We start from the raw sequence: 13,087 nt of genomic DNA on the forward strand, positions 1-13,087 counted from the left end.
TGAGGTAAGAGACTATTTAGATAAGTTGTCAGCCCACACAAGGAAATATCTTAAATCAATGCCTTTTCACATGCAATCACACATGGGCTAATTTATCTGCAGCCCTGTTCTGCCCTGCCAGTCCAAAATGAGAATTTCTGGAATTGGAAGCTTGGAAGCGGGACTGATTAATGGAGCAATTTTCATTGGTCAGAGGACAGCAAAACTGGTTTATGGTAATTATTTTCTTGAACTTATTTGGGTTCTCCTGAGGAAGACTGAAAGAAAGAAATATAAAATTCCAGATCCACTCTGCACAACTAAGGAGGTCAAAAGTAAGAACTTTTGGGGGGTATTCATGAGTACTGGTGTGCTCCTCAGGTCAATGTAAAGTCACTGACTAGGGGACAGCTAGGTGAGGCAGTTGATAGAGTGCCAGAACTAGAGTGAGAAAGACCTAAGTTTAAATCCAGCCTCAGATACTTGCTAGTTGTGTGAACCTGGGCAAGTCACTTAACCCTATTTGCTTCAGTTTCCTCATCTGTAAAATGAGCTGGAGAAGGAAATGGCAAACTATTTTAGTATCTTTGCCAAAAACCACCTAAAGGAGTCACAAAGAGTTAGATTTGACTGAACAACAACAACAGGGATTCTGAGAGATGGTAATGATGAGGGATTACATTCAAAGCATAGAGGTCTTCCATCACAAAGGCCTAGAGAAGGTAGTAAGGAACCAGCAGAGTTTGCTGAGTAATGGAGTGATATGGTCAGACACACGTTTTAAGGAAGATCACTTTGGCATCCTATGTGGAAGATGGATTGGAATGGGGAAGAGACTTGAGATAAGCAAACCAACTAGAAGGTTATTGCAGTAGTCTAGGAAAGGCCTGTACTAGGTAATGTATCTATGTGAGAAGAGAGAAGGGAATAAACTGAAAAGATGTTGTAGAGGTAGATACAACTGGCAGCTGACTGGATATGATGAATGAGTGGAGTAAAGAAAAATGATGCGTGAGAGTGAAGAATACTGACTGAGACTGAGGTTACAAACCTGACTGATCTGAAGGATGGTGGTGGCCTTCAGGGTAACAGGAAAGTTTGAAAGAGAAATAGATTCTGAAGAAAAGATAATAAACTCTTTTTGGGGGACAAGATCACTATATATATGTGTATATATGTATATATACATGTACACATATATGTATGTATGTGTATATATGTACACATATATGTGTGTATATAAATACACATATAAGCTCAAATATGGAAATAATACAACCAATGATCATAGATAATCATTTCAAATTTTAACTATTAAATTTAAATTTAATTTTTGCTTATTATCATAAAAGACACCATGAAAACTAATAAATGGAAATATCTTGAAAATATAGATAGCCTTCAGATTATCTAGTTGGAAATGTCCAGTAGGAAGTTCATGATGCAGGAATGAAGCTCAGGAGAGGAACCAAGAAAGATTATATAGCTCTGGAAGTCATCAGATTGAAGGTAATCATTAAGCTCATGTAAGATGATAACAGCAGAGAGAGAAGAGATGAAGGCCTAGGACAGAGCCTTGGTTACACCCATGGTTTGAAATGAATTGTATCTCTCAGAAACTTATTTTCCACACATGGAAAAATGAGGGAGTTTGGGTTATATGGTAATGATCATTTCTGAACTTAGCTAGGTTGGTCCTCAGACAAATCTGTCGTGAAGTCCACACATAAAGTCTTTTCAGCTTGTCAGCATCTTTTAGAACTTGTGCAATATTGGTATCACTTTGAGATCCCAGAGTTCCCTCCATTCCAAAATGAGACATGGGAAGAGAACATTAATGGAGAAAAGAAGTCATAATGGATTCAATAGAGCTAAACTATATACATCCCTACACAGGAAAGATGATACTTGTAATTCTTAAAAATTGTATTACTAATAAAACAGCTAGAAGGAATATACATAGACAGAGGGTAGGAGTATAAGGTGAATTTGAGGGAATGACAAAAAAATAAGGGATGAGAAAGAGGGGTACAATGGGTGCAGAAGGAAGGGAAAGGTAGAATGGGGTAAATTATTTCACATGAAGAAGCATGAAAGACAGTAGAGCAGTGAGAGTTGCTTGAACCCTGCTTTCATCAATATTGGCTCAAAGAGGGAATTATATACACAACCAGTTGAATATAGAAATCTATCTTATCCAACAGGAAAGTAGGAGGGGAGGAGATCAAGTAAGGGGGAAGGGTGAGGACTGAGAAGAGAGGGCAGATAGGGGAGATGGTAGACAGAATCAAAATGCTGGTAAGGGGAAAAGGGTGAAAGGAGAGAGAGGATACACAGGAGAAAGAATAGGATAGAGGGAAATACACAGGTAGTAATCATAACTGTGAGTGTGAATGGGATGAACTCTCCCATAAAATGGAAACAGCAGAGTGGATCAAGAACTCAAATCCTATGATATGTTGTTTATAAGAAACACACCTGAAGCAGAGAGACATACACAGAGTAAAGGTAAGGGGCTAGAGCAGAATCTGTTATGTTTCATCTGAAGTAAAAAACCAGGGGTAGCCATCCTGATTTTAGACAAAGTAAAAGTAAAAATAGACCTAATTAAAAGAGATAACGAAAGAAACTGCATCTTGCTAAAAGGTACCATTGACAGTGAAGCAATATCAATACTAAAATATATTCACGAAGAGGTACAGCATCCAAATCCTTAAAGGAGTAGTTAAGTGACTTACAAGAAGATATAGACAGTGAAACTATATTACTGGGTGCAGCAACAAGCACCCTAGCATACCCAGGATGGTTTCTAGCACAGGTTCTTTGATCTGCTTTTCTAAAGGAAAGCAGCTCAAAAAGGGTTAACAATCTTGCTTTAATCAAACATATGTCATTTACCTAGTTCAGGGGAAAAAAATCACCATCCTGAACTTCAGATAAAACAAACAGAAGTTACAAGCAGACAAAAAAATACAGAGAAACAAGCCAAAAGACAGGGATTCCAGCTGTCTGACCATTACATCCATACCTAGTTAGTTACCAGAGAGAGAGAGAGAGCACCAACATATAGGATTTCAAAGCCGGGGAGGCTCAATGGCTGCCCATCTGCTCTCATCTGGCCAAATCACACAACTCTTCCTATGAGTGAGCCCCAAAGCAAAACCTCACATGAGGGTATATATAGCCTTCTCCAGGGTCAGAAAATATCACAACCCTCATGACCCACTGCCCAATCACAAAGTAACAAGGTGTAGGCATTTCTAAAAAAACAAGCCTCCCACCACAGGCTCCATGCAACCATATTCAGCCTATTATGGTGCAGAGTATATTTTCAAATTGGGGAAGGTGCTCAAATTCACTTACGCCTATCAAGAGGCAGGGAAGATCTTCAAATTCCTGTTATCATTACAGTGGAGGGCCTCTACTGTCCCCTCTCAGAACTCAATAAATCCAACTAAATAGACTATTAGAAAAATTACATGACAGACTTTTGGAGAAAACTGAATGGGAACAGAAAGGAATATGCCTTTTTCTCAGCAGCACATGGCACCTACACAAAAACTGACCATGTTATATGGTATAAAACCCTCAAAATCAAATGTAAAAAGGCAGAAGTATTAAATGTATTCTTTTTGGATCATAATGCAACAAAATTACTTTCAACAAAGGGCAGTGGAAGTATAGATTAAAAATTAATTGGAAATGAAATAATCTAATCCTAAAGAATAAGTGGATTGAAGAATAGATCATAGAAATAATCAATAATTTCATTAAAGAAAATTACAACAATGAGACAACATATCAAAATTTATTACATGCAGCCAAGGTGGTACTTACACGGAAATTCATTTTTATAAATTCTTACATCAACACAAGGGGAAAAGAACAAATCAATTAATTTGGCATGCATCTAAAAAAGACTAGAAAAAGAACAAATTAAAAATTCTCAATTGAACACTTAATTGGAAATTCTGAAAATCAAAGGCGAGATTAATAAAATTGAAAGTAAACAACCAAAACAAAACAAAAACTATTGTGCTAATAAATAAACCTAGGAGCTAGTTTTATTAAAAAAAAACACCACAACAATAAGACAGATAAGCCATTGATTAATTTGATTTAAAAAAAGAAAGAAGAAAACCAAATATCCAGTTTCAAACATGAAAAGTGTGAAATTACCACCAATGAAGACAAAAATAAAGAAATCACTAGGGGATATTTTACCCAATTATATGCCAATAAATCTGACAATCTGAGCAAAATTGAAATGAAAATACAAATTACCTAGATTGGCAGATCAGGAAATAGAATGCTTAAATAACCCCATCTTAAAAAAAAAATGTTGAAGAAGCCATTAATGAACCCCCAAGTTAAAAATACCCAGCATCAGAGGGGTTCACAAGTGAATTCTACCAAAGTGAAATTCACTAGAGGCTCATCACTCCTTGAGGAACAATTATTCCAATACTATATAAACTATCAGGGAAAACAGGCAAAGAAGGAATCATACCAAACTCCTTTTATGATGCAAATATTGTACTGGTACCGAAACCAGGAAGAGCTAAAACAGAGAAAGAAAATTATAGATCAATTTCCCTAATAAATATTGATGCAAAATTTTGAACAAAATATGAGCAAGGCAATTACAGAAATATGTTACAAGGGTTATGCACTAATGACCAGGTAGGATTTATACCAGGAATGCAAGGTTGGCTCAATATTAGGAAAACTGTCAACATAATTAACCATATCAATAATAAAGCCAACAGAAATCATATGATTATCTCAATAGATGCTTAAAAAGCTTTTTGACAAAATACTGTGCCCCTTATTATTAAAAATGCTAGAGAGCATAGGAATAAATGGAGTGGTCTTTAAAATGATAAGTACTATCAATCAAAAACCATCAGCAAGCATTATCTATAATGACGATAAGCTAGAAGTCTTCCCAGTAAGATTAGGGCTGAAATAATGATGCCCATTATCACCACTACTATTTAATACAGTACTAGAAATGTTAGTATATCAATAAGAGAAGAAAAATAAATTGAAGGCATTAGAAGAGGCAATGAGGAAACAAAAGCATCACTCTTTACAGATGATCTGATATACTTAGAGAATCAACTAAAATTACTTGAAATAATTAACAACTTTAGCAAAGTGGCAGGATATAAAATAAATCCACACAAATCATTAACATTTCTTTGTATCCCAATAAAGCCCAGAAGCAAGAAAAAATACAGTACAAATTAAAACTCTGAGATATTACCATATACTTATCAGATTGGCTAATATAACAAAAAAGAAAGATGATAAATGTTGGAGAGGATGTGGCAAAATTGGGACACTGATGCACTTTTGGTAGAATTGTAAATTGATCTAATCATTCTGGAGAGCAATTTGGAACTACAACCAAACTTTGTATATGCCCTTTGATCCAGCAATACCACTATTCCAAAGATATCATAAAAAAGGGAAAAGGACATACATGTGCAAAAATATTTATAGCAGCCCTTTTCATGGTGACAAAATATTGGAAATTGAGGGGATATGCATCAGTTGGGGAATGACTTAACAATCTGTGGTATATGGATATAATGGAATACTTTTGTGCAATAAGAAATGATGAACAGGCAGACTTCAAAAAAGCCTGGAAAGACTTATACAAACTGACACAAAGTGAAATGAGCAAAACCAGGAAAAGACTGTACACAGTATCTGCAACATTGTGTGATGATTAACTATGAATGACTCGGCTCTTAATGCTATCCATATCCATATAAAGAACTGATGGACTCTGAATGTGGATTGAAGCCTTTTTTGCACTTACTTTATTCTTTCTGGTGTTTTTTTTTTCCTTTTGACCTATTTATTCTTTCACAAACATCTCTAATCTGGAAATATTTTTACATGATAGCACATATGTAAACTATATAAAACTGCCTACCATTTTCAGAAGAGGGGAAAACATTTGGAACTCAAAATCTTATAAAAATGAATGCTAAAAATTTTCTTGCCATGTAACTGGGGAAAAATAAAATACTATTAAACTAATAAAAATTTTAAAAATAAAAATGGAAATACTTCAAGAATATTACAGACAAGATTTGAAATATTTTAGTAACTAAATTTAAATGTAATATTTGTTTATTTTGATGATAACAAATTGAAACATTTTGAAAACTTATATTGAGATTATGTTGGCAAAATAATTTTTTTCAGAGAAAATTTGATACTTTCAATAAGCAAAAAACAAACTCTTCCAAAGCCACGTTTTTGAAGTCAAAATAATTTCTTGCAATGTATAAGGTTGTTTATAATGTTTCTAAATGTAAAAACTTCATTCAATAGGAGAAATATTGGTACTATTGGCAGCTATTGATATAGTTAAAAGAACAAGGGAGAATCATTTACAAATCAACTTTGGTTTCTGCTTGTAGCTGATATGATGGAAAAGAGAACTTCCTACACATCTGAAGACCTTTGTGCACAATTATTTGAAATTAAGCTCTCTTCCTATTTTTGCATCAAATCGATGAAGCAATGGATATAGTTGGAAATACTCCTTTGGTTGCATTTACATAGTATGTTTTTGAACCTTATAGGTTGGGGGGACTTGTTTCTTTTCCAATCTGTAGGTGACATTGCAACATCAAAATAATTTCAATAAAATTGACAGAATTTTAATTAAAATGGTATAATATGGGAGAATTTTATTAGATTCTGAAGTGTCAGAATTCACTTGATGTTATGATGAAATTCAGGTCAAGCATTAGTTAAAATGTAATCCTCCTATGTAACTAGGACACATTGCATGCTTCACAGAAAATAATTTCTTTTGAGAAATAATGAATGAAGACTTGTATGTGGTTTTTCAACTTGGTACAATAGTAGAGGAGGAAAGAATGAGATATTTGGAAATGAAAATGATATAAAAACAAAAGATGAAAATACATTCTTTAAAACTTGAAAAGAAAAATGTTTCTTAAAGAATAATAAATTTTTATTTTTAAGAAGAAGTCAATTAAAAGGAAGATTTTCTTCAAAATTGTATGATAACATGAGAGCAGAGCATGGGACACTTCGATATTATTATGAAACATGCTGGCTTTCTGATGCAAAGTGTTTCAAAGGGTGGTTGCATTAATAGTAAAACAATTGCCACTATGTTTAATGATTAAAAAATAAAGATGAAGGAGTAGTGGGAAGGATAAATAATAAATGCCTTTGAATAAATTATTTTGTAGCAAAAATTTGCTTCTGAAATTTGTAGGGATCCCTTTTTTCCCATTTTCACAAGTAATTGATATAACAGAATTAATTGTTCTTTGAATGTTTGATAGAGTTCAATGGTCACTTTAGTTGTTCCTTGGTTTCTTTTTTTTTTCTTTGGGAGTTCCTTTATGGCTTGCTCAGTTTTTTTTTTCCCCTCTGAGATTGGGTTTTTTAAATTTTCTATTTCTTATTCTGTTAATCTGAGTATTTTATATTTTTGCAACTAGTCATCCATGTTCATTTATCAGTTTTGTTGGCGTATAATAAGCAAATTAGTTCATTATATTTATTTCATTTCTCCATTTGTTTTGAGGTTTTTCTTTTCCTTTTTGATATTGACAATTTGGTTTTCGTGTGTGTGTGTATTTTTACAACTATTAGGTTTTTTTTTTAATTCCAACTAATAGATTTTCAAAGTGTTCAATCGTAAGTTCCAATAAGACTATTTCTCTTACTGGAAATTCACTAGAGGCTTATCACTCCTTGAGCTTCTTGACCTGCACTAGTCTAGTGAAACATATTTTTGGCTCTAGATTATAGCGGATGTTTATATGAAGTGACCTGTGTCTGATATATTCAAAAGAAAATAACAACTGGCACTACATATCTAGAGGGTATATATACAGGCACACATACACACTATATATATATATATTTACGTGTAGTATTTGCTATATATACACACATGTAAATGTACATACATGCATACATGCATGCATGTGTATATATACACACACATAGTTGTTCGGTCGTTTTGGTCATGTTTGATGCTTCCTGACCCCATTGCATTTTCTTGGCAAAGATAATGGAGTGGTTTACCATTTCCTTCTCCAGTTCATTTTACAGATGAGGAAACTGAGGCAAACAGGGTTAAGTGACTTGCCCAGAGTCATGCAGCTAAGTGGGGCCAGATTTGAACTTAGAAAGATGAGTCTTCCTGACTCCAGGCCCAGCACTCTATCTGCTGTGCCACCTAGCTGCTATATGTGTATATGAATGTGCATGTGTGTATATGTGCATGTGCATTGGATGTACATATAAGCTTATGTGTAATAACTTTCTGTTTCTGGACTAATCAGTAAGAACATCAGCTATATCCTAGTAGGAACTGACCTCTTCACTCAGTATGCACAGTCATCTTATTTCAGGAAGCAGACAGCTAATACAGTCAATAAGATGCAATGTGAAAAATATTTCTCAGCATATGACTACCTTACCAAAATCCACTCTGATCAAGGTAGTGACTTTAACAGCAAATTATTTATGATATTGGTCTTAGAAAGAAGCAAAAAGTCTGTAGCATCTCATACTACCCTCCAGTGTTCGAGTCCTTCAACCGTATCCTGCTGCATGTGCTAGGGACCTTAAAGCCAGAGCATAAATCTCAGTGGAGTCAATATGTGGCATTTCTAAGGTACGATGCTGCTAAGTGGTATCACTGAGATTTACTCCATACTTGTTCATGCTGTTGGGGGTGGGGCTAGGGTAGTATTGGTGGGGGTGCCATGTTTTCCTGTTGCCTTGAAGAAAATAGGAAAGAAAGCAAGGCTTATAGTTAGTATTTATCTCACTTAAGAGATAGGATGAAGGAATCTTAGTATTTAGCCTTGGCTTCAACTCAGAAAAACTGATAGAAATGAGTGACGGCACAATGTCCTGGTTCAGGGATGGCTAACCTACAGCCTGAGTCCACATGTGGCCCTCTAGGTCCTCATATGGGGTCTTTTGACTGAAATCCAAACTTCACAGAACATATTTGTCCACACTTGAGGACCTAGAGGGCTACATGTGGCCTTGTGGCCACAGATTACCCACCCCTGAGCTAGTTCAATGCTAAGATCTCCACCCAGGTAACACACTTGTGTTAAGAAATGTTGGTGTACAGGGAATGTACAGGATGATATATTGATACAATTTACTTCATTGTCATAGGAAGATCAGGCAACTTGATTATTGTAATGGGAATGGGAATTTGAAGATCTTCCCCACCCCCTAATAGCATTGGCATTACAATTATTTACAAAATTACCCCAGAATTTAAGGTCAGAACCCCACAAAGACAATGAATCAAAACTACTTATTGCCTATTGGGGAAATGGCAAGACTTGCTGAAAAGCCGATGGAGAATTATGATGGGACATGAGCTAAGCAGAATATGAAAAGAAAAGGTCACCAACTCACCATGGAGAGACTGGCACCATGGAGAGACACCATGGAGACTTAGTAGCTTGGAAAATGCTTACTCTGAGGATGGAAAAATTGTATATTGGTACTTATTTAGGAATCAGGGAACTCAACTAAGTATATCCCAACCAGAGGGATCCCCTATGTAGAAAGAACTGAAGCCAGAAGCAATTTTTGCCCAACTTGGTACTCCAGTTGTGGGATGTTTTTAGGAATGGAGGGTACCCATAGGAAGCTCTAATAGTCAGCCTGATCCATCTATAACCTCAGTACTAGACCCACAGATCAGCAGGCCTATTGACATTGATAACTAGGCATCCATAAGCACAGGAGGGCATGGCAACAGTGCCAAGATCATTCAGTCAGAGAACAGAATGTTTATTCAAGAAAAATGAGATAGGTGGTTCCTTATGCAGCTAAATGAAAAGAATCAATGGATTTATGTTTCACCACGCTGTGTATTTTGCCTTTAAATATGTTTTATTAATATGAAATGTTGATATCTATGTGGTTTGTGAGGTTCTGCATTAAACTACTGATGTATATACATCGGTGACATATATTTTAACGTGCAGTATTATGGATATGCTATTAGGGCAAGTGAATTGGCAGGGTTTTTGAATGTGACATATAAATTTGGTTATTTGGAGTGCAACCCTATTGTGTGGAACCAGGTATTTGTTGATAACCATATTCTCCAGGTCCCCTAGTTATAGGAAGCCTGGTGGGAATGATAGGAATATTAACTTTGCTTAGAGGCATTGGGGAATGAATTCAAAAGCACAGTGTTTTAGCATCCCTGAGTAATTAGAGCTATCTAGAATGAGAGAGTATGGATAGATGTGCCAAGATATTCCCAGATGATATTCTAAGACAGTAAATATTTAACTCTGAGGAATGGAGGGGTGGTGGTGGAAGTGAGTGTTGGCCTCTGGCAAATTTATTCTCCAACCTTCTCTAATTCTATAGCATCCGTTGATATAATCACAGAATAACAGAAGTAATAAAGAATTAAAGTGTTAACAAAGTGCAAAGATTTGTAAATGCAGTTATCCCTTTATGAAATGTAGAAAAGCTTTTCCTTCATGGAATCAGAATGGCAACAGATCTGCCTATCATCCCCTTATGTAATGGGGAGGGGTCTCCCTTGATTGAATTCAAAGGTACAATGCCAATGAATGGAAAAAGATAGCCACCCCCTTAATGGCCCCTTATAAATATGAGTTCACCTCCAGAGCTACTCAAGATAGAAAGCAGAGACAGGCAGTTCTGAGAATCAGTGAGGATGCAGCTTCAAGGTGTATGAGCACTGATAATATTGGAGACATATGAACACTGAAAGGAGAAGACCCTGAGAACTGAACTGAGTGACTTACATAGCAAAGATGCCATTCTATGGGGTTGCAGCATGAGAACTCCTTGAGGAGTTAAGGGAAATCTAGATTCTGTAGTATCAGAGGAATGGACTTCCTTGGACATGTGGGTTTCCTGTATATGTTCCTCTCTGCCATCTAAGTTTGTAGCTACTCTTCCCATAGATACTATGTGTATTTGTATGAGAGTGTACTTCATTTCTTAGGAGGGGAATATCTTGTAGCTTCTTCTTTTTTTTTTTTTACTATGTCATCTCAATAAATGCTATTTCTTTGAACTTACTGTATCTATTAGTTGATTAGAAATAGGAAGACCACTGGTGGGGGCTCATGATCTATAATTTTTTAAGAATACAGATCCACAGAGAAACCCTTTAAATCTAAAGGTAGTAACTACCCTCTGGGGATGTAATCAAGAGGAGGTGCTATGTACAAAATAAATAAAACTTGTAGTAACGAAGGCATAGGATTTGCTTCTGGAAATAAAGAAATAAGTAGCATAAGATGATCAACTAGTATAGAATCATCCAGAAGGGTAGACAGGAATAAAAATGAAACATAGTCCTGGTGAAATTAGTTTTTTTGTGTGTGCATGTATGTGTTTGTGTGTGCATGTGTGTGTATGAGAGAGAGAGAGAGAGAGATGGACAAAGTCAAATAAATTAAATAAGGAGCAATCACTGAGGAAATAGGATGTGAGAGTTAGTTGAAAACTGTGAAGAAGTCAAAAATATCTAAAATTAGGTCACAATGAAGACAAATTGTTACATGATAAGAAATGTCATATATGGCCTGCTTTTCTTAGAGAGCACTGAAGTGTAATACTTAGAACTATGGACCACCTCTCACACCAGTAGAATTCAAACTCCTTGAAAACAGACTATTTTCACTTTTGTCTTTGTAACTTCAGTGCCCAACACAGTGCCTGGTACACAGTAGACACTTAATAAGTGTTTGTTGATTGGATGGAGGAGCATATATTATTTCAGAGGAATCAACATGTATGTATATAAGTAAATACAAAATATGTACAAGGTAAATATAAATTATTATTTGCAGAGAGGGCACCAATATCAGGAGGATCAGGAATTTATTTTGTGAGGGATTCTCAGGGGCAGAAGTGAGGAAGGACAACATTTTAAGTTTAGGGATCTCCATGCAAAAAGGTATGGCCATGCATATGTAGAGAATAACTTTAGAAATTGAGGACTTGGGAGACTAAAGGACTCCTGACAATGTGATCTTTCTGGCTGAGTCTCACAACACCAGTGTTGACCAACAATACTGTTTCAAAGGATAATGTTTCTAAGATGGAACTAGATTGGATCCAGAGGAAGGGTCAGTCAATATGCATTTATTAAGCACCTGCTGTGTGTGTGCCAGGCACTGTGTTTAAACGCTGACAATACAAAGAAAAATAAAAGATAATCCCTGTTCACAAGGACCTCACAGTCTAATGAGGGAGATGATATGCAAAGAATACTACAAGTGCAAATAAGCTATAGACAGGATAAATTGATTATTGATTGATTGATTAAATAGAAAATAATCAACAAAGGGTAAGCACTAGAATTAAGAGGGATTGGGAAAGGCTTCCTGGAGAAGGTGGGAATTTAACTGGGACTTGAAGGAAGTCAGGGGAAGCTAGCAGGAGTAGATTAGAAAGGAGAGCATTCTAGGTTTGAGCAATAGTCCATACCACAGAGAAAATGCCTGGAGCAGAAAGAGTTGGAGAGTCTTGTTCAAGGAACCACTGGAGGTCAGTGTCACTGACTAGAAAGTAGGGAGTATATTTCTAGTACAGGGGAACTAAAAAAGTATGTTGTAAAGGGTGTATGGGGGGAGGCAGGAGGATGTTGAGGAGAGAGGGAGTATGTATGATAAAGTGTAAGAAGCCTGGAACGGTAAGGGCAGGGCTAGGTTATAAAGGTATTTGAATGCCAAAAAGAGATTCCTCATTTAATCCTGGAGGCCACAGGGAGCCACTGGAGTTCATTTCGTATGGAGTGGTAGGGTAGAGGGAAAGGGTGTAAATCACTTTAGGGACTAAATTTAAGCTGGATTGGAGTGAGAAGAGGAAGCTGAGGCAGGCAGACCCACTAATAGGCTATTGAAATAATACAGGTGTTAGGGATCTGCACTAGAAAGGTGGCTGGGTCAGAGGAAAAGAAGGGGGTAAATCTGAGAGATGCAAAGGTAAAAATCTAAGATTGTTGTAGGAATATCCAGGTGTGTGTGTGTGTGTGTGTGTGTGTGTGTGTGTGTGTGTGTGTGTG

General features: G+C 36.1%; 1 long non-coding RNA gene across 1 annotated transcript in view; it reads right to left on the reverse strand.

The window, feature by feature from the left end:
- The window catches only part of LOC138144355 (uncharacterized), a 54,221-nt gene that overhangs the window by 38,171 nt on the left and 2,963 nt on the right, over nt 1-13,087 (reverse strand). The window contains exon 2 of the long non-coding RNA XR_011163918.1: nt 4,490-4,540. This is a non-coding gene — a long non-coding RNA (uncharacterized lncRNA). The remainder of the gene's footprint in view (nt 1-4,489; nt 4,541-13,087) is intronic.

The sequence above is a fragment of the Petaurus breviceps genome, unplaced genomic scaffold, assembly GCF_028583685.1.
Source record: "Petaurus breviceps papuanus isolate PSGF00001 unplaced genomic scaffold, PetGlider_PUasm1.0 90700, whole genome shotgun sequence".
Lineage (NCBI taxonomy): Eukaryota > Metazoa > Chordata > Mammalia > Diprotodontia > Petauridae > Petaurus > Petaurus breviceps.